This window comes from Lissotriton helveticus, chromosome 4_1 (assembly GCF_964261635.1).
Source record: "Lissotriton helveticus chromosome 4_1, aLisHel1.1, whole genome shotgun sequence".
Lineage (NCBI taxonomy): Eukaryota > Metazoa > Chordata > Amphibia > Caudata > Salamandridae > Lissotriton > Lissotriton helveticus.
In genome coordinates this window covers 134,102,643-134,122,703 of record NC_136063.1, presented here as the reverse complement: position 1 = coordinate 134,122,703, position 20,061 = coordinate 134,102,643, and the positions used below count along the sequence as shown (strand labels likewise).

Sequence of the window (20,061 nt, the reverse complement as noted above, 5' to 3'; positions counted from 1 at the left end):
GAGTGTGGGGCAGCCATTAAAGGACCCTCTGCGGCACTGGTCAGGAACGCGATGTGCCATATCCATAGTCAAATCTGCTGTGGGCCACAGGATTGCATGCAGTAGAGAGGAGCCAAGGGATAGCACAAGGAGCAGACCATTGATGCATGAAGGCATTGTGGGACCTACCTGAATACTACCTGCGTTGTAAATACACACTAGCATTGCGAGAGCAAAGAACCATCAAGAGGAATGGGGAAAGTATCCAAGCAGAAAGGTTATAATGCCCTCAGCATAGAGGGAGCCGGAGCCCACACCGACAACGACGATGAGAGCATGGAATTGAGAAAGGAAGCTGCTGCGGTGTGGCCCACCTTGACGGACATTATGCAGGCCATCACTGCCTCCAGGGAAGCGCTGGAGATGAAAATAGACGCAATTGGAACCGTTCTGAACCTACTAAAAGACGACCATCGCAAATTGAAAGACAGAGTGGCAACAACTGAAAAAACACTCACTGTCTTCCCTGCGATGGTAATAATTTTACAAAAATCGCTCAGAGAAGTAGAGGCCAAGGTTAAAGTAAAGGTGGAGGACATCGAGGGGAGATCCCGTAGGAATAACCTACGCATCGTGAGGATCCCAGAACAAACAGATGGGATGGACATAGTACAATATCTTACAATATCTATCAAGCTCAACGGGGGCAAGACCGAGGTGCTGGTCGTGGGGGGTTGCCAGTCTGCGTGGACGTCGGCATGGTGGCCATCTTCCCTGGGCCCAACACCCATCCCGTGCCAAAAAGCGAGGAATTTGGGCATTTGGTTTGATGCCGCCCTCACCTTTGGCCCTCAGATCAACCAGGTGGTCGGACTATGCTTTGGGACCCTTAAAAGCCTCAGGAAGATTCTGAAGTTCTTGCCTGTGAGAGCCCGACAAACCTTGGTACATGCACTAGTCACATCAAGGATGGACTATGGCAACCTTCTCTATTTAGGCACCCTGGAGAAGAATCTCAGCCGCTTACAGGTCCTACAGAATGCCGCTGCCCGATTGGTGCTTAGACTACCCAGAAGAGCTGCTTCGGCAGCGGCTCTCCGGTCCTTGCACTGGCTCCCAGTCAGAAGCAGGGTAGAATTTAAAGCACTCTGTACGTGCCATCGGATCATTAATGGGAGATCCCCTCTCCCTCTGCAAGGACTTTTGACACCTTATGAGCCTCCCCGTTCCCTGAGATCTTCCGGCTCTGGACTCCTGGTTGTCCCTAAGGTGTCCAAAGCACGGATGGGGGGAAGATCTTTCAGATGCCTTGCAGCCGCTAGATGGAACAAGCTGCCCATGGCGTTGCGATTAGAGCCATCTGAATCAATTTTTAGAGCTAAGCTCAAAACTGCTCTATTCGCTCAGTAGGTGTGCCGCCTCTGTATGTTCCAGTAATAAAGTATCCTCTCAGCGCGGGAACACGCCGTTGTTGCGTCACCATGCGCTTTATAAAACCCCCTAAATAGAAAATAGAAATAGGAGTAGCTCAAAGCTGAACTAGTGCCAGAGGGCCTCTCACCCTTCTATGTGTTGGAAAGAGCTCACAGGGTTCCAGCTAAGCCGCCACGACCTGGAGCCCCTCCCCACCCTATAGTGGCGAGGCTTCTTCATTATAGAGATCAGGACCAATATCCTTCATCAAGCCTGCCAGAAGCAAGACCTGCAGTTGGTTAAAGGAAAGTCATGATATTCCGAGACTTCACCAGGGAAGTCCAGCGTCAAAGAGCCTCTTTCCTAGCCCTCATAAAGAAATTGCGGCAACTACAGATCCCCTAAGGGCTGTTGTTTCCAGCGAGGTTGCGAGTAACTGATAAAGCAGGTGCACAGTTTTTTAATACACCACAGGAAGCACGGGATTGGTTGGACTCTGGAGCAGGATGTGAAAGGCACAATTCCTCACCAGACCTGACACCGAAGACCTGAGAAAAGAATAAGGGCACGACTCGGGCACCTTCCTCGAGGAAGGTCAGGTCTGAAAGACATAAAATGCTTAGTCAAGGTGGATCTAACCCCAGATCGAGTAGGAGGTGGACAGGTCAGATGGATCCCTGGCCACCAGCGCCAAAATGGACTCAGAAACTGAATTGCCAAAGATCACACCCCAGTCGGCAGACAGAATTGTGTAAAGGGGTCGCGGTGAGAAGACGAAGCAGCTGTATGCAGATTGGCCTGAGATTGCAGGGTGATAATTGAGGTCATGACTCCTAATGGCAAAGCTGGAGATATGCAGCAGGCAAGCTGGGGCAGAAATTTTAAGCTATGACACAGGGGTATGGCACGGTGGTGCTCCGGGGCTTGATGAGTACGCTGCATAGCCCCACAACCACAAGAGGAATTGTTTGAGTTTGAATGGGAACTGGTCCATCTGTACCTGTCCTGGGGAGGGGGAGTTAGGGTACTTGTTTTATTCAGACGTTGTTTCGAGGGACCAGGCGTGTCGAAGGCAAGGTAGCTAACGGCGAAGAGGTGAGAACTGCACAATGGCTACCCCCATAGATCTTAAATCCATATCGTGGAATATACTGGGGATGCATACTATGTCCAGGCGCTACAAAATACATGTGTACTTAGAGAGGAGGGGTACAAATCTCTCTACTCCAGGAGACACATATAACAGGGGAAGAGGAGCCGTGCTTCAGCGTAGATGGAGGGGGCAAGTGTGTCATGCAAATTACTCAGCTTTTGCCAGAGGGGTCCTGATCTGGATAAGGGCAGGACTACCATTTCAGTGCACGTAACAAATTATTGACCCTGAGGGGAGATATGTCATGTTGCTGGGAAGGCTAGACGGTAGAGGTGTAGCATTGGGTAGCATTTTTGGTCCCAACATGGAGCAAGTCTAATTTTTGACTCAACTCTCCAGAATGCTGGCTCCAGCACTGACAGGATTGTTAATTCTAGGGGGAGACTTTAATTGTATTACGTATATGGAGTTGGATTGTTCCCACCCTCGTCTCCCTGACTCTCCCACACACAAAATAGCAGAAGCATGAAGGCACTGGCAGCAGCAATGGGGCTAGTGGACACCTGGAGGGCACAACACCCAGGGGACATAGACTATTCCTTTTTCTCAGCACTACACGAGCTACATGTCAGGTTAGATTCCATATTGTGTTCCCCTGACGTGCATGAATGAACACAGACAAGCGAATACCTTGCCAGAACAATTTCGGATCATAACCCATTATTGTTGGGACTAACCTGGTCCCAAGAGAGGCCTAAAATACCGACCTGGTGCCTGAGACCAGAAGCGTTGGAAGACCAAGTCTTTCAAACAACAATACGCACTGCTATCGAGCAGTATTTCGTAGGAAATTACGGTACAGTGACAAACAAATTATTAGAATGGGACGCCTTTAAGACTGTATTAAGAGGACGTTGCATTTCTGAAGTGGTGGGAGTACGAAAGGTACTTCTCAAGGACACACTGATGGCCGGACAAAGACTTCGAGATCCACAGAAAGAAAGACCGCAAAGGAGAGCGAAGCAGGAGGAGCTTCTGACAGCCAAGGAAGCAGTAGCCGAGCAGGTAGGGAAACTACGTTACTTTGACTATAAGAACTACATGGTCTAAGCTCATTCTGAAAGGTACAAGTCAAGGACTTTACTGGCATGGCTGGCTAGAACTAAAGGAACAGGATGGAGAGACTTACCCCGACAACAGGATAACAACAACATCTTTTCGGACTATTACGCAGACTTGTATAAAAGTAGACTGTCCCCTTCGACTGAGGAACTTGACGATTTCATGGGCAACATAGAGCTACCGGCAGTGTCAGAGGAAGTAGCAGAGGACTTGGGAAGAGATATAGAATTGAGTGAGGTGAGGGGGTCAGTAAGGCTATGGCCAGGAATAAGACACCAGGGACTGGCGGACTCCCTGTGGAGTTTTAATCCGCGTAAACTGAGCTTTTGGGTCCCAGACTAATAGAAGTATTCAACCAAGCAAAGAAAAAAGGGAAACTTCCAGGTTCAAAGAGGGAAGCAGTAATTATTCCCCTTTTGAAGCCGGGGAAGCCAGCATGTGACAGAGCGGCGTATAAACCGCTCGCCATGCTTAACTTGGATTATAAATTTTGAGCAGGATTCTGGTCACTGTGCTTCTTTCCCATATGACAACACTCATACACCGGGACCAGGCAAGCTTTAGTGCCATCAGAAACATGGCGTTAAATGTCAGAAGGTTTCTGCATATTCTTGAGGCCGATTCCTATTGCACGGATGAGGTAAACATCTTTGCGGTAGATATTGAAAAGCCCTTTGATGTCCTTGAATGGGCTTACCTGTTCCACGTGAATAGGAAATTCAGATTGGGGCCTCGATTCGCTGGATGGACGGCTCTGCAACATAACGATTCCACAGCAAGAGTTAAGACGAGCAGACTAATCTCTGAGGCCTCCCGAATAGAACAGGGAACACAGCAGGGGTGCCCACTATCACCCCTGCTGTTCTCCCTGGCCATGGAGCCGCTGGCGGCCAAAGCCAGGACAGGGCAGAATTTTCAAGGATTAGAGTTGGCTGGACAAAATCATCATATTGCATTATATGCAGACGACTTACTGCTGTTCTTGGCAGATGCTGGAGAAGCACTCAAGGGGGCTAAAGAACTCCTACAAAGATTGGAGAGGGTGGCGGGCCTCAGGGTGAACTGGGCAAAATCATGTCTCTTTCCTACCAAGGCGAGCAGGGTTGGACCACAGGAATGGAGGGTGTTTGGTGGGAGAACCGGTGTTTAACATATCTGGGTACTCGGATATAACACACTCAAGGAGACCTATTGGAAGGTAACGTAGGGAGAGCCCTGAGGGGAGAAAAAACCATCTTTGACTTCTGGGGGACTATTCCCATATCGGTTGCCGGCAGGGTCGCCTTACTGAAGATGGTGACCTTGCCAAGACTCCTATATTATTTCGGAGTGCTGCCAGTTTGGATACCGACTCGAATGTTTCATCAACTAAAGACATTGATGGCGTTGTTCTTCTGGGGCACGAATAGATGGAGAGTAGCACTCACCATGCTTATAAGAACAAGAGCAGAGGGAGGGCTGTCGGTACCTGATTTTGAGTACTGTTACATTGCAGCACAACTATAGTGCCTAACGAGGTGAATGGCAAGCAGATTAAGACAGACAGTTGCAGAGGGAGACACAAAGCCATGTCTGAGACTGCTGTTGCAAGTAATTCTGAGACTCCCTATTCAGGATCAAGAAATGACCATAGAATTGAAAACAGCACGTAAGTGTTGAAACAGGAGCTTGCGAAGGTCTAAAACTGAAAACTAAGAACCCTTATGCCCCACAGAACCCATTGATTATGTGCGAGTGTCCTCCATGGGGGACTTATATGAGGGAGGCAAACCTGATCCCATGTAATGACCTCTGTGAACGATATGATATACCTGGGGGAGATTTCCTGTTGCACACTGCCCTTACAGCAGCGATACACAAGCATTGGAGGGCGGGATTCACGGAACCACAGACGTCAACGGGGTCTCAGTACATAGTAACTGCAGCTGGAACCTTCAAGGCGGTCACCTGCCTCTATAGGTGACTTACACATGAGACTCTCCCTTTCTTGAGTAAATTAAATCTTAAATGGGAGGAAGACTTGGGCGAACCAATTGCTGAGAAAGCATGGGGGAGCTTGTGGAAAGGGCACAAAAGAGTACCAGAAATGCAAAATTTCAATTGATACACTTCTACCTGCTGCACAAAGCCTACCTCACACGGGGCAAAATGAATCTATATTTCAATACACAAACAGCAGCTTGAACGCGTTGCAACCTTGAAGGAGCAAACTTCCTTCGCATGTTCTCGAGTTGCACGAACATGGGGGATTTTTGGGAAGTTTTAACTACAACCCTATCAGATGTGACCGGCAGGGAGGTGGCCACAACACCTGGGTATTGCTCTATTGCACTGATTCCCCATACGACTAAAAACAAGGTGAGAAGTATGTTTCAGGACCTTGGCTTGGTATTAGCAAAAAGAGACCTCACCAGTCGCTGGAAGTCCAGAGGGGGTCCTCATGTACTTCGATGGAAAAAAGAATTCATAAAATGGGCAGAATGTGCGGGAGTAATTAGGTTGCAAATAGCCAAGAAGACAGGGAGTGAAAGAACGCTGGAGACAGTTAGAACCTGGATAGCTTTGGTGGAATTACTGAGGAACCCAGAGAATGAGGTTCACAAGGACACAATAGAGGAAACCCAGGTAGGTGAAAATTGAATCCCACAACTTAGGCACTAAGGAAAGAAGGACGGGGAGCAGCTGTGTACCAGTGGTAAAACCTCAGAATGATGAGATACCAGCTCTGCGCTCATAGTGACAGCCAACAAAGCAAAGAGATAAGCATCCCCACATTAAGAAGACAAGAGACCGCCTGTATACGACACACCACAATGCCATAAATTCCCTCAACTCCTACGAATGTATGTTTAAACGCTCAATAAAATCTGTTTACAAAAAAAGTCCGACACAAGCATCACATAGAAACACTAGACTGCCAAAAAAAGGAAACATACATGCTCACAGAAGACACTCACCTCCTTCACCACCTCCACCACCCTCAGCATACCCCAGGCACCACAGCAGTACATACAGAGCCCTCCACAGACACCCATATCCGCAAACACCACACTCACACCCACGGACCCCTCCACAACACCCAGCATTCACGCAGACACTGCACCAAAAAGCCACAGACACTTTCAGAACATCCATATCTGCAGGCACCGCCCCAACAACCACTGATACCTCCACAACACCCATAGCCGCGGACACCACAGCAACAGCTACAGACCCTTCCACATCACCCAACACATCCACTTTACCCCCACCCAAAACCAAAATGCTCTGAGTCACCCACACAACAGACACCGACACAACGCAGTGCAGACAGTAGACCCATCTCACACTTTCAATCGAGGAACCAAACCCCATCCTGAACACCCTACCAGTTTTACCCGCAAATCTGTCATGTTTGCCCTTACCCCTGTGAAACACAGCCCCCTTCCCAGTCACAAAAACCCCTCTCAAACCTTTCCCTTTGACTTCGCACTCCACCCCTGAAAAACAGCCTTCCCACCCCCTTGAACCCAGCCCCAAAAATGAAAAAAAAAACCTAAAGCTAAGCCCAGCCCAAAAGCCCCCAAACCAAAAAGCCTCCTCCAAAAGGACAACTCCACTCCTCCCTAAACCTCTGCCCCCCTTCCCAAGTACCATCTTCAAGCTGCCTGCTGTGCCCACTGAATTCCCCTTTCTGAGGTGGTTCCCTGGCAGTGTCAGTAAGGGCAAGTTTGGTGGCACAGTTTTATGCTGTGGCACATGGACAATGAATGGACTCGCCATTGGCCTTTGTTTTATTTTTGGATTACTATTGTCGTGTTGCAAATAATTGCGAAGTTCATTAACAAACCCTATTGTCTTGGGCACCCTCTTGCAGAAAACCAGTTCCTCTGACTTGCATTTCATCTCAAGAGAAGTCCTGATTCTCTTGTCTTTGCATCTTTTCTAACAATAGCAACATTTGTAACCACATGCGGTACCCCCGCACCCTTGCGTATTCTTAAACAACACAAGGTTTTGTAGTGTAGTTCCTATTATCCCAATAGGCTCTGCGCATTGGAATAATACCTTCAATAGTATAGGCCTAGACCAGACGTTAACTAGGTCTACTACTGTCGATATTAGACTTAAAGTTTTGGGTTTTGCCAGCTAGCTCAGAGTTCACTAGAAACTTTCTCGAATAGGCAAGGAGGAGTTGAACCTCCCTGGATAGACAAGAAGGGATTTAGTTTCTGACAACCATAGAACATGACAACTTTGCTCTCCCCTAATCAAGAGTGTATCTCTAGAGTCGTGTGAAAACAAAAGACGACCTATTTTACTCAGTCAGTACGTGCATTCTTAGTCTCACCAGATTGTAGAGAAAAGGAAGAGACGGGCGTGTTCAATAAAAGATGTTATTTATTGATCAGTCTCTTTTCTCATACAAGAGAAATGGATCGATATTATTGCAATACTTATGGTTAAGTAAAGTGCATACATTAAAAGCAGAAGTATAAAATAATACTGTAAAAACATTGATATGGTTTCTAAGCCATATGATGGTTTAAAATGGATAAAATATATACATACACATTTACATTTGACTAATCGTACTCAACTGGTGTTTCTAACTACGCCTACCCCGTGTACCTGACCTAAGCCTAATACGTGGGCGGGAATAGAAATTTACAGTTTAAGTTAAGTTTGTTTTGCCAAGTGACTGACTAGAGAATTCTCTGCGAGGGGTTATTCAGTTCTGTACCTGGAATCTAGGATGAATGAGGGATGGTATCTCTCGTCTCTGGTCTCGATATTCCAGGCTGCCTGCGAGGGCTACCCGGAAGCGCCGGAGCTGGATTTTCTCGGCAGGAGAAAAGCAGCGTCTCGTTCTCAGCGCGTCAGGAAGGCGGGGCTGCGCCAGCGGGGTCTGCTCTGCTCTGGGCTTCGGCAAGTCTGGCTGCTCCGATCTCGTCACCACCGCGTGTGTTTGCATAGGGCAATATCGGTAATATTTATACCTTTAAGGTGCCGAGATTGACGTAAGGATGGACATAGATACGTCAATAAGGATGTCATACGACCTGGTCGTTAGCACATTCTTTTGCTGAAGTTCTCGGTGAAATCAAAACAATGGCCGCAGGGTTTTTCCCAGGTCTGTCATAGGTTTGATTTGTTTTGAGAACTCCGTATGCCTTATCAGGGGCTGGAGGAATATCGCTTGTCTAATTAGATGGCAAGCGTTATGACCTAATCAGATAACACGTTCCTGTGCCGTAGTGTGGCTTTATCAGATAACGGTTCCTGCATCATGGGGGTTTTCTGCCTCATGGGATGGCTGCTAGTTAACTTGTTAACCAGAATAGGGTCAGGAATAGGGGGATCGATACAGAACCTATAGGAATACATCACAGTTTCACTATAAAGAGAGGTGGTGCTCTCGCGTGTACACACGAGCGGCACCGCCCTGCACTGCTTGCTTACGCGCAATCCAGACAAGGGCAGGCTGCATTCCGCCGGACACCGGGAAACGACAGGTGTTCGGCCTTAATATGGGTCCTCCTGCTGACGCAAGGGTCAGACGCGCTGCCCGTAGATAACAGGGGTTCGCCCGTAGATAACAGGGGTTCTTTCCAGACACCGGAAACCGTTCTAATTGCGAGCACACATACATCCAATGTATGAGGTTTTCTCATTAAGGGCCCAATTTAAAGCCTGATATTCACACTGCTCATTCTACTCCGGGGAAGAAGAGCAGACACATCTAGGATCATGGCGAGAGATACACCTTGATGTAGTAAGAGCGTGAATGACAGTATGAATGTGCATATGTGAAATACCTTTTCATTTCCACGGCAAGAAAAGGTTGTATGATAGAGACTGACTTGTTTTGTGCTTCTATTTTTTAAGAGTCTGACTACAGGGGTCTCTCCTTCACTCTCCTTCCATGGGGCGTGTAGGAAACCAATCTGAGCTGGTCTTACATTGGTTTTTATGAAACTGCGCATGTTTCACAGTTGCAGTGTCACGTGTTACACACAAATAGCCACTATATGTATTAATAATGCATGCGGGGCATTTACTCTCTTTTGACTGAATGTTTTGCTGGCAATCTCTCTTCTCCATTATATTTACAGGTTTCAAGAAATCTTCTTTGGTAGAGTGTGACACAGGTCAACCTACCCAGTGGTAAGATAGGAGCCCAGTTTTGTCATTTTCCCGTCTTGATGAATGAGGCGGACCCTTTGGGCTACCAAGGCAAAAACATGTCGACAAACGTAACTACTATGGTTATGGGGCAATAACCCTCTTTTTCACGTTCTTGTAATTTTAATATCATATAATTGCCTTCCTGAATAAATGTAATTTGGCAATTATACAGATTTTTAGAATTTCACTCACTTTCGCAGACTCACACTTAGCTTTAGAAGTGCCTCCTTGTTTCCAGGTGAAGGCCCTCTCTCTATCAAACCAAGGTTTTAGAGAGCGAGGACTACCAATGATGAAGCATGACACCTGGTGGTGTGTGAGGACAGTCCTTCACTTTTTGTGAGATGCCAGCATTTCCACTCAATACCTTTCAAGTTTTGGTCATTGTAACTTAGGAGCAGCATCTTTTGCAATGTGAGTGTGTCACATTCACTATAGCGTCTTGGTTGGACAGGGCCTCATGGTGGTAGTGGTAGCTTTTCAAAGTCACTTTCCAAAATTTGAGAAATTGCAAGCTAGCTAACTAGTGAAGATCCGTAGTTACATTGATGACAAGTGAGAAGGGGAAACAGAAATCTAGCAACTTGGTTAGAGTTCCAGGCATGAGGCCTCATGGTAGTTGTAGTCAGTTCAATCTTGCTTTAACAACACTTGATAATTGGTAAGCTATCTGACAAGCGTAGATTAGCAGTAACATGGCACACAAGTCAGAAGGGGTTGTCTAGCATCTTGGTTAGAGTTCCAGTTACAAGTCCTCATTGTAGTTGTAGTCACTTCAATGTAACTTTACCAGCACTTGAAAATGGTAAGCTGCATGATAAGTGTAGATCAGTTGTAACATGACAGACAAGTGAGAATGGGCAAGAAGAGTCTGGCATCCTGGTTAGAGTTCCAGTTACAAGGCCTCATGGCAAGTGCAGTCCCTTCAATCTCGCGTTGCCAGCACTTGACACTTAGTGTACCATACCTGTTGGCAACATTCATTTGGGATGGACCATACATTTCAATGTCATTTTTTCAACACTTGAGAAATGGTAACCTGCATGACTAGTGAAGATCAGTAGTAACATGGCAGAGTAGTGAAAAAGGACATAAGATATGTGACAAACATAAATGTGTGATATTGTTGATAATGTGGTGTTGTGAAACACAAATTAATGCGCACAACACTATCACTGTATATCATTTGCAAACACATGTCCATTTGTGTTCAGTGTGCCTGTTCAGTGCCAGTGGATTGGCCTAGGAGGGCATCCTACAGATATAGTTTTGATTGTTGTGTTGTAACAATCCGAGTTACCTGTATACATGTAACTTACTTAGGGATCCCAACTCCCTTTCCTGGTCCATGGCCGGGCATTGTTTTGCAGAGGAGTCTATGGCAACAGGTAGTTGTATGACTTACTGCCAATTTCGTCCACGGCGGAGTAGCTTTTGAACTTGGTCTAGCAGGTACAGCAGCAGCAGGGCATGTCCAATGGGCTCCGTTATAGTAGAAGACGAGTAGAGGTGAGTATTGTCCTTATATACCTCCCTTTCTGCTGCCATAGATGTGATGGTTGGACTGCCATGGTCACGCCGGCTGTAATGCAACTCGTAATTAGGCCAGCGGTTTCACTAGTGGTCTGAGTCTTCCACAGCCTTACAGGCTGCTGATGTCAGCGGTTACAAGAGAAAAGAGTGTGTCCAGAAGGAGTAGTTTGCACATTTTAAAGAGAATACCCTAGACCATCATTTCTAGGGTTCCTTTTGCTTTATTTAGCTTATTTTAAATTATTTAGATTAGCGAAGCAAATAAGTATTTTTTCATGTCTTAGAAAAGAAACCTTCCATTTACAGAACACCTCATTTACAAAAACACATTTATACACAATGTTATATTCTATTTAAAAATGAAAACATTCATTTAATAACATTGAAAGTACAACACCAGTCCTAGTTTTTACATAAGGCACCAAGCGGACGTTAGATTCTTAACTAGACGTTGTTAATTGTCCTGCCTAGGCCAAGAGACTGGGGGTTATGTCTTCAAAACAATGTTGCCTACACAAGAGGAAAAAATTCATACTACATTCCTTAACCCACAATATATACACAATCCACTAGAGCGCTTGTGACTACAATGAGGGGAAGATTTAGCAAAACAGATACCAGATATAGAGTGGGATAGGATCCTGGAGCGTACTCCGAAGGTATCCAGAAACGTGAGGTTTAAACTAATTAATTTCTATGTCTTGCATAGGACGTATCTTACACTGTCCAGAATCAGGAGATACTTTGGCCCGGATACGGCAGCATGTCCGTGATGTGGGGAAGAGAGGCACATATACTCCACATGTTCTGGATCTGCCCCACCCTTTAAATTTTTTGGGAGGAAGTAAGACAAGTAGTGGGCGAACTCACTAATAAGGACCTCCCGCACACCCAGAGCACTTCCTGTTATGATGGTTCCTCCATATGGTCAAAAATAAGACGACTGGGAAGTTCTAAGACCTGGCTTACTTCCTGGCTAAAAGAGAGATAGCCAGAAATTGGAAGGCACCAGGAGGACCCAAGATTACCTCCTGGACAATAGAACTGGAGAAATGGGCGGGTGCGGAAGGCAGATTATTGTTTAGCGAAGCATACATAGTCAAACTAGATAGAGCCAAAGCTTGAGAAGGACTAGTGAAGGAGCTACTAGCTAGACGGCAGGACAGTGATAGTGGGGCGAGCACTCTGCAACCGCAGCACCAGAACAAGGGAACGGCTGAGTGGAACATTGAATAGGGCGCTGCCAAGCACCCTGACACCCACTGAAATGGACAAATGAGCCATGCAAACATACCATCACACACAGAATGTGACTGTCTATCACATGCAACTCAATGGGGGGATGTTTTGTTTAATGGGACTGTTAATCTCAACAAGCCAGAGGATGATACCACTATTACAAATGGGTAACAATGGGACATGGATGATAAACATTGAATGTCTGTAATGTATTTGTCTTTAAACACCAATAAAAACTGGTTTAAAAAAAAAAAATTAGAGACATGTACAAAGTGCTTTTTCATGACTCATTTTTATTAGGTCGAGCCTAGCGTTGCAGCGCATGTGCTGTTCGCTTTGCGAGGCATGCAGTATTCAGTATAGTGTGGAAGCTCCACCCACGCTCTGCCCATCTTTTTCATTGGCTTAGGCCCTAAATGCTGCCTTACGATTGGTTTTAGACTTGTTGGTCGCTCCTCTTGACGTCCATGTCATCATTTGTATCCTTCCAAGGCTACTGGCCCCTTTACTTCTGTGTTGCACTGTAACTATTTTCTTCCTCTGCCATATCCCCCCTTCCCCCAGTCCGTGTGTTCTCGCCTCCCCACCCTCGTTGTCCCTGCCCTCGGCCCGCACTCCCGTTTTCAATGCCATAGGTCTCCCGTAAATGTGAGTCCTATTGTACTGCAAATGCTTGTTTTTTTGTTACATTGTTCTCATTTTGAAATGTTGGTATGTATGATGCTGCAGGTATGCCCCCGCCCCTCTAAGAACCGTGTTTAACTCAACTTTGAAAATGTGTGTGGTCCGATACTTCAAGTCTTAGAATAAATGTCCTTTCTAAATCTAAAAAAGCCAGAACTCGCTTTTGCCAAAACTTGTCAAGTCTCCCTGCTTCACTGGTGGGCCACATCGCCCTTCCTTCCACTAGATGTAATTAATGATTTACTGTGTATTACATGAATACGCTGGACCACATAGAGTAATTTGTAAACAGCGTCCCATAATTTTGTCTTTACGGTCTCCTAGCTAGTGACTGTCCACATGTACCTTGGCGGTCATGGTATAGTCAGGCAGAAGGTCGGCGTGCTCATAAAAGATGTTCAACACTTTTATGTTTTCCTGCCCTTACAATGGCTGCCGCTGGTTTGAGCCCCCGCCCCAAAGACACATAAAGTGATTGTACCCATACCATACAATACACTTTCGGAAATCTTGCGAGACTGGCAGCTTTGAATGATAGGCACTGTGCTGTACCATAGGATTGGTTCTGGGACCGCACGGCACGGTCGGCCTGTAAAGTCTCGGAACCATAAGCGGGCAGTGACTGTGAAGCGCCAACCACAGCCCACAAAAAAGCCACCCACACCGGATCCGGTGGAGGAACACTGTCGTTCCTACGCAGAAGAGGAAGATGGCATGGCACATGTAATAGAAGAGTCTCCTGTGCCTGAGGAGCAAAAGGACGACCCTGGAGCTAGCAAGCCTGATCTTCTAAGACTGGTTGCAGTACAAGCCACCCCAGGAGCCTTGCGTGGTTCTCATACCTTCGACACAGGTGAGTGAGAGCTGTTGATGGCACTAAGGTAGAACTAGATTGGCCAAGGCTTAGACCACAAGTAAAGGACTGTCCTAAACAGAGAGGAAGGACTACACTCGAATATGCAAAAAATGTTTTGAGCTAGGTTCAGACAGTAGATTGAACCGTACTGGGGCCATTTGTATAGTTGAAAATTACAGTAAATAGTACTCAACGACGCCCTGCATAATTCATGGGTCTTATAAGTATGTTTTATTTTGGATTATACAAGGGACAAAAATTGAATTGCAGTTTGCACAAATAATAAAGAGTTTGTAAAGTGCCTGGTTACACTAGCCAGTGTCCCCCCGCGCATTCTGATAGTATTATTGCTTTCTTGTACGCATTAGCCCTGTGTCTAATTTTGATATGTGAATGCACAAGGTGTTTGATCGGCCAGCAAGAGACTGTGCTTCTAGAGGCTGGTTTTATTCAGAGTAAGTTGATCTGCAATATGTATCTTTTAATTTCAAGCATGAAGATAACAGGGTATCTACTTCCGTCCCTTTCCAGTCTGTGTGCAGGGGACTTGTACACTGCTGAGCAATTATTTGATGCTGGCTTTCTCACGTGCTCAGTACATTTCATACTGTCACCACTTAATATGCTCATTGACTTTCACATTCCCTCTCTTTGACTGGTTTAATAGATTATAACTGTATTGAGAGTTTGGTGTCAAATGTATTTATTTATAACTTTGATATAGCGCTAGCTAGACCCGAAGGTGTCAGAGCGCTTTACATGATCGTGAACGAGTCCAGTAAATCAAATATTGATAGGTCTTAAATCTCAGCAAGCAAAGTGATGTTGGTGAAGAAGCCGGGCTGGCCTCAGTTATAGCTCATGCCACTGAGCCAGTTGAAATCATGGATCATACTGTTGTGTAGTTCTCACAAATCTATATAGGATCTGCGCGTTTCGACAACATAAACTAAGGGATTGGTGTCCAGACTGATTCCAGACAGTCCAGCTAACACACAGCGTCACTAATAAGCCCCACAACTTTACCAAGGAGAGAATAGTTTCTGGCGATAAACAACGTTTACCCCAAAACGTTTTCCCTGCAGGGAATCACAACGCGGTCTTTACAGCGACCGCGTTGTGATTCCGCATACCATTACGCCGCAAGTCGGAACAACGACTTGCGGGGGGCAGAGGGGAAGGTGTTGAATTTAAAATCCAACACCTTCCCTACTGTCCGCACAGACTGGAGTTGGAATAATAAATTATGCTATTCCAACATCCAGCGCCCCCCTCCGCAAGTCGTTGTTCCGACTTGCGGAGTAATGGTATGCGGAATCACAACGCGGTCGTTGTATCGACCGCGTTGTGATTCCCTGCGGGGAAAAAGACAGAGGTATAATGACGTACATTCGTTTCTGGCAACTATCAAACATGACAACCCTGACACCTCAAGGATCGTGGAAACAGTGTACTACTTTTCGCTCAGTCACTCGTGCTCACTTGTTCTCAGAGAGATATTTAGAATAAATGGAGGAGACGTTTTCAATAAACATTTATTGAACCAGTGTCATTCTAGTATAAAATATGTGCTGGAACAACCATAGCCGGAGAACAAGTGGTTATGCACGTGTAGGCTGATACAATTATTATAATTGTGGGGAGTATATCTCCAGTTTCTACTGTCACCTAATTCTAGACCTAACTCAGGCTATAAGCAGAGTTTTATTTAGTTAGTTACATAGTGTTGCGGTGATAATGAGGAATGTGACCTTTGCATTGGACTAATAAACCTGTTTTATGAGTAGACTTGCACCAGTAATGTGTTATTGGCCCACCTCTATTTTCACCAACAAGGCATAAATATATTTGCTTAATCTGCAATTCTGTCTCTTTTTGATCACTACCATTGATTGCTTTTGAGGGTTTTTTAGCTCTCTTTATATTTGTAGTTTTGGATCTATAGTTTGAGCGTGTACAGCGAGGCAGCAGTGAAGCAGTCTAGCCAAGTGTTGCAGCGATAAATAGTATGAGCAAGGCCTCATCCTGTATAGATGATTTCTGAATGTCACAATTGACCTAAGATGTACAGTGAGCATTGTTGCATACAACGCGCAGGACATGTATTGATAAGCCTGATAGCACTATGTGAATGATGGTGAGCTGTTGCATGGAATTCCCAATAACAGTAATTGACCGGGAGAAACGCCATCCCTGAGAGACAGCTGGGAGTAGTCCCAAGCTCTGATTTTTCTGCTCAAGGTGACCCTTAAGCAAAGGTGGGTCAGGACTCCGAATCCTGCTGTGGGGAGCTGCCTGGACAAAAGAAGCATTACCCAGCCTGGAGGAGGATAAAGAGTTAGGGAGTGAAGAGTGAGGAGGAAAAGCTGGGTGTGTGTAAGCAGCTGCCCATAATGAACAGGCACACGGAGACAAGCAGTCTACCTGTGATGCAATGCCCCTCCCAAGGCCCTCTGAATGAGCATGTCAAGTTGTGTAGTGATCTGACGAGAAAGCAGAGTGGTCTTATTCTCGGGTTCAAACCCCAACAATTTAAAGATTTAATTTGGACTGCAAATTTGGGGCAAACGTGTGAAGCATTGTAGTTTAGACGAGCTTGGTCAACGTTGTTGCAGTGAGAAGTATAATTGCCAACTGTTGCAGAGGGAATATATGCCCAATATTGTGGGGATTGGCTAATATGAGCACCGTTGATGTTGTTGCAATCGGGACGACACAGTAGGTGTTTGTGTCGCGACATGATCACATGTAACCAAGTAGTGGTGCAGGTCAGGAGGGCCTTGTACTCCTGGTGTGTGCATGGTAAGCATTACAGCATTTATACAAGTTTGGTGTTGTGCAACTGCTACAAGAAGCCCTGATATAATGTACGCTTGCACAAATGTCATAAAAGAAAAGTCAGTAATTTGTAGTAATTGGACTTAATATCCTACATCGAAGCATACTCATTCCCTGTACTCGGTGGTCCCCAAAAACTCAAACATGCCTAGGTTCTTAAGGCAAATTACTAGACTACTAAGTTATACAACACCCCCCTGAGTACAATAGTTCAAACATTCTACCTGCTTATATGATAATTGTACTCGTTTTATATGAATGGTAAAACAACATGACAAACAGACATTTTCATATTTCTTTTAGAAGTTGACCTTTACAGGAAAGTGTCACGTGACATGTTTGGATTCGCAGTTCACAATGGCCAACCATGCTGCAGCCTTTACTCTGCTCATACCCACAACTCCCTGACAATTGAAGCACGCCCACACTCAAAGTCTGGAAAAACCAGGAAAGAGACCAGAAAGGAAGCCAGAGGAGAGATGCAGGGGTATCTTCCACTTGACAAGTAAAGCTATGTATTCTTTTCTAGTTCTTCCCTACATCTTAGCAATCCTGCAGTGTTTTCTTGTGGCAGCGTAAATAATTACTCCGTATGTTTTGCATGGTTGGTACCGGTGTGCCTTTGAGCAGTGTGTTTTAGTGTCACAAGTGAGGACCCAAGAGTGAGCTTCAGACATTGCACGAATGGCGTATAGTGGCTGCTTATTTCTGGAATGGAAAACATAGGTGTGTAATGGATAACTTAGCCAGTAACCTATGCAACACAGTGTGATTTTTAGTCAGCCAGGTCAAACTTTACCCTGACAACCAGCAGGGTCACAATGCTACTTTCAAAATCCAGATAGCATCTGTAGTATCCTGCGAGACACGTTCTAATGTCCCGCAGGAAGTTGTCATGCCAGCCACTCCCCCGAGATCTGGGCACACTGCACCCCCACACTCATCCATCACGGGTGCCATGAGTGATGATGCACAAAATCCAGCAACTGCCGAGTCCGGCATCGGGAGGGCACCCACACCCCCATGACGATGCCGGCTCTGTACCCGCTGCTGCACTCTAATCGCCGCCTCCACAAGTGAGAAGCCTGGCGCCATCTGCTCGCACAACACCAAAAAGCCTGCGAATACAAGGAGGACCGTCGTTCAGCAGCCCGGCCTGCAGGCAGCCAGAGAGCCGCACAAAGGTAGGAGAGGCCACCCCTCCACGGATGTGTACCTTTGCTGAAACCCCATGCTGTCATGACACCCACCCTGCAACGGACGGTGAGCGAGGAGCTGAGCCTCCAGTCCCTCTCTGCGCCCGCTCCTGTGAAAATTGACACACAGCCAGTGGCAGCTGAGCGGACGCAGAAAGAGGGCCCAGCAAACTCTGTGCCACTTAGCGACCTTGCAAAACACCCGTGGTCGCATTCGAGTCAGCCTCCCAGCCTGGGGCACGTACAGATAGCGAGAGAAGCAAAGGCTGCTGCCGCCCGCTGTGAGGCCTGAACCCATGTGAGCCGGGACTCGAAGATACCCATGCCGTGTGGACCGTACTCACAGCTCCTCTGTCACCCCCAGCAAGCTGTCCAGCCCACGTGCGCCACCCCTACTTTCCTCAAAGCGGTCCAGGGAAAGGCGCACGGCCATAGGTTCTCTTCCAGGGGATCCTCATCAATAGTCATAAGCATTAGAATATTCCCGCCCATGCGCGGGACCCCGGAAACAATATATTATATGTGCCCCACATATATATAGACATATATATATAAATATATATATATAAAAATAAGCAATTGCAGCCAAATAAAACAATAGAGCTGGAATATGCCGTGAAGAATTTCCACCATACAGTGTATTTTGCATTAGAAACATGAGAAACAACACCAATGCTTGTTTAGAAACTGTTTTAATGCTTAGAAAACAGTAGAAATTCTCATAACACACTGTAAGCATATACAGCTCCCAGGCTGCATTGCAAATCCCCAGTCTAAAAAGACTGAAAAGCTAACCTGTAGCTGAATGTACTAAAACTGACGCCGTGCCTTTAAGGCACCTCTGCCCCTAGCTTCCCATCATGCCTCAGGGGTTACAGTTAGGTCAGTTGTTCTTTCCGGCTCCTTCAGGAAGGACCCTGGATACACAGCTCCACACTTTTCTGCCTTTTTCAGTCAGAAAATCTTCTATAGAACAATTTTTTGATTTACTTTGACTTTTAACATCAGGGTCAAGTAAATAGCTGCTTAGCAGTCGATTTTTTGTGAGGTTTTCCTGTCAGGATGCCCTCATTATTTGATGATTGCCCTTCTTGTGGCCACAAGAAGGCAAGAACAGACTCTCATGAGGTCTGTATTTTATGTTTGCCAGAGGATCATGATCCTAAAGACTGTTCACATTGTAAAAATCTGTCTGACAGGACTCTTAAAGACAGAGAGAGGAACAGGCTCTTTGGTCTGGCCCAGAGATCCATGAGAGGAAGATCTACAGAGAGGAAGAGTACAAAGAGACCCAGAACTCCCTCCAAAGGCAAGTCAGAGCGTCCATCAACCTCAGCACCGGGCTCGGCGCTGAAAAAACGGCATCTGATAGACAGTTCGAGAGAAAAAGCTCCGTCGACGTCGGGACCAGCGTCGATGAGGGAGTCGTCGTCGAAAAGTTCACCGACGACGAAGAAAGCTCCGCCGTCGTCAACTAGGCGACGATCGGCGTCGAGAGAAGCCACGAGATCGCCGTCGACGAGAAGATCGACGTCAAGATTTATATCACCTCCGCCGTCGTCAACCAGGCGACGATCGGCGTCGAGGCACAGATCACACCCGCCGTCGTCTCAACGCCGACAGGCTTCTAAGAGTGTGACACCTCCGCCGACGTCTCCACGGAGGCGCTCGGCGTCGAGGAGTAGGAGCCCCCTCGGACGCTCGCCGTTGAGGAAGGGATCGTCATCGACGGCACGTCGGCGCTCGACGTCGCATGTCAGGTCAACGTCGAGGGCATCGTCGACGACAGGACAACGTCGATTGACTTCTCCGTCGCCGACAGACCAAGGTCGGTCGACGTCGAGACCTCCGTCGACGGCAGGGCAACGCCGTTCGACGTCGAGACCTCCGTCGACGGCAGGGCAAGGCCGTTCGACGTCGAGACCTCCGTCGAAGGCAGA

The 20,061-nt window shown here is 46.6% G+C and overlaps 1 long non-coding RNA gene across 3 annotated transcripts in view; it reads left to right on the top strand.

Moving 5' to 3' along the window:
* Nucleotides 1-20,061, top strand: part of LOC144827060 (uncharacterized) — a 175,565-nt gene that overhangs the window by 101,462 nt on the left and 54,042 nt on the right. For 2 of the 3 annotated variants that reach the window (XR_013610008.1, XR_013610010.1), the window contains exon 4: nt 17,229-17,425. The exons of the other annotated variant lie outside the window; for it this stretch is intronic. This is a non-coding gene — a long non-coding RNA (uncharacterized LOC144827060). Of the gene's footprint in view, nt 1-17,228; nt 17,426-20,061 lie in introns of those variants that run through there. 3 annotated transcript variants of the gene reach the window in all.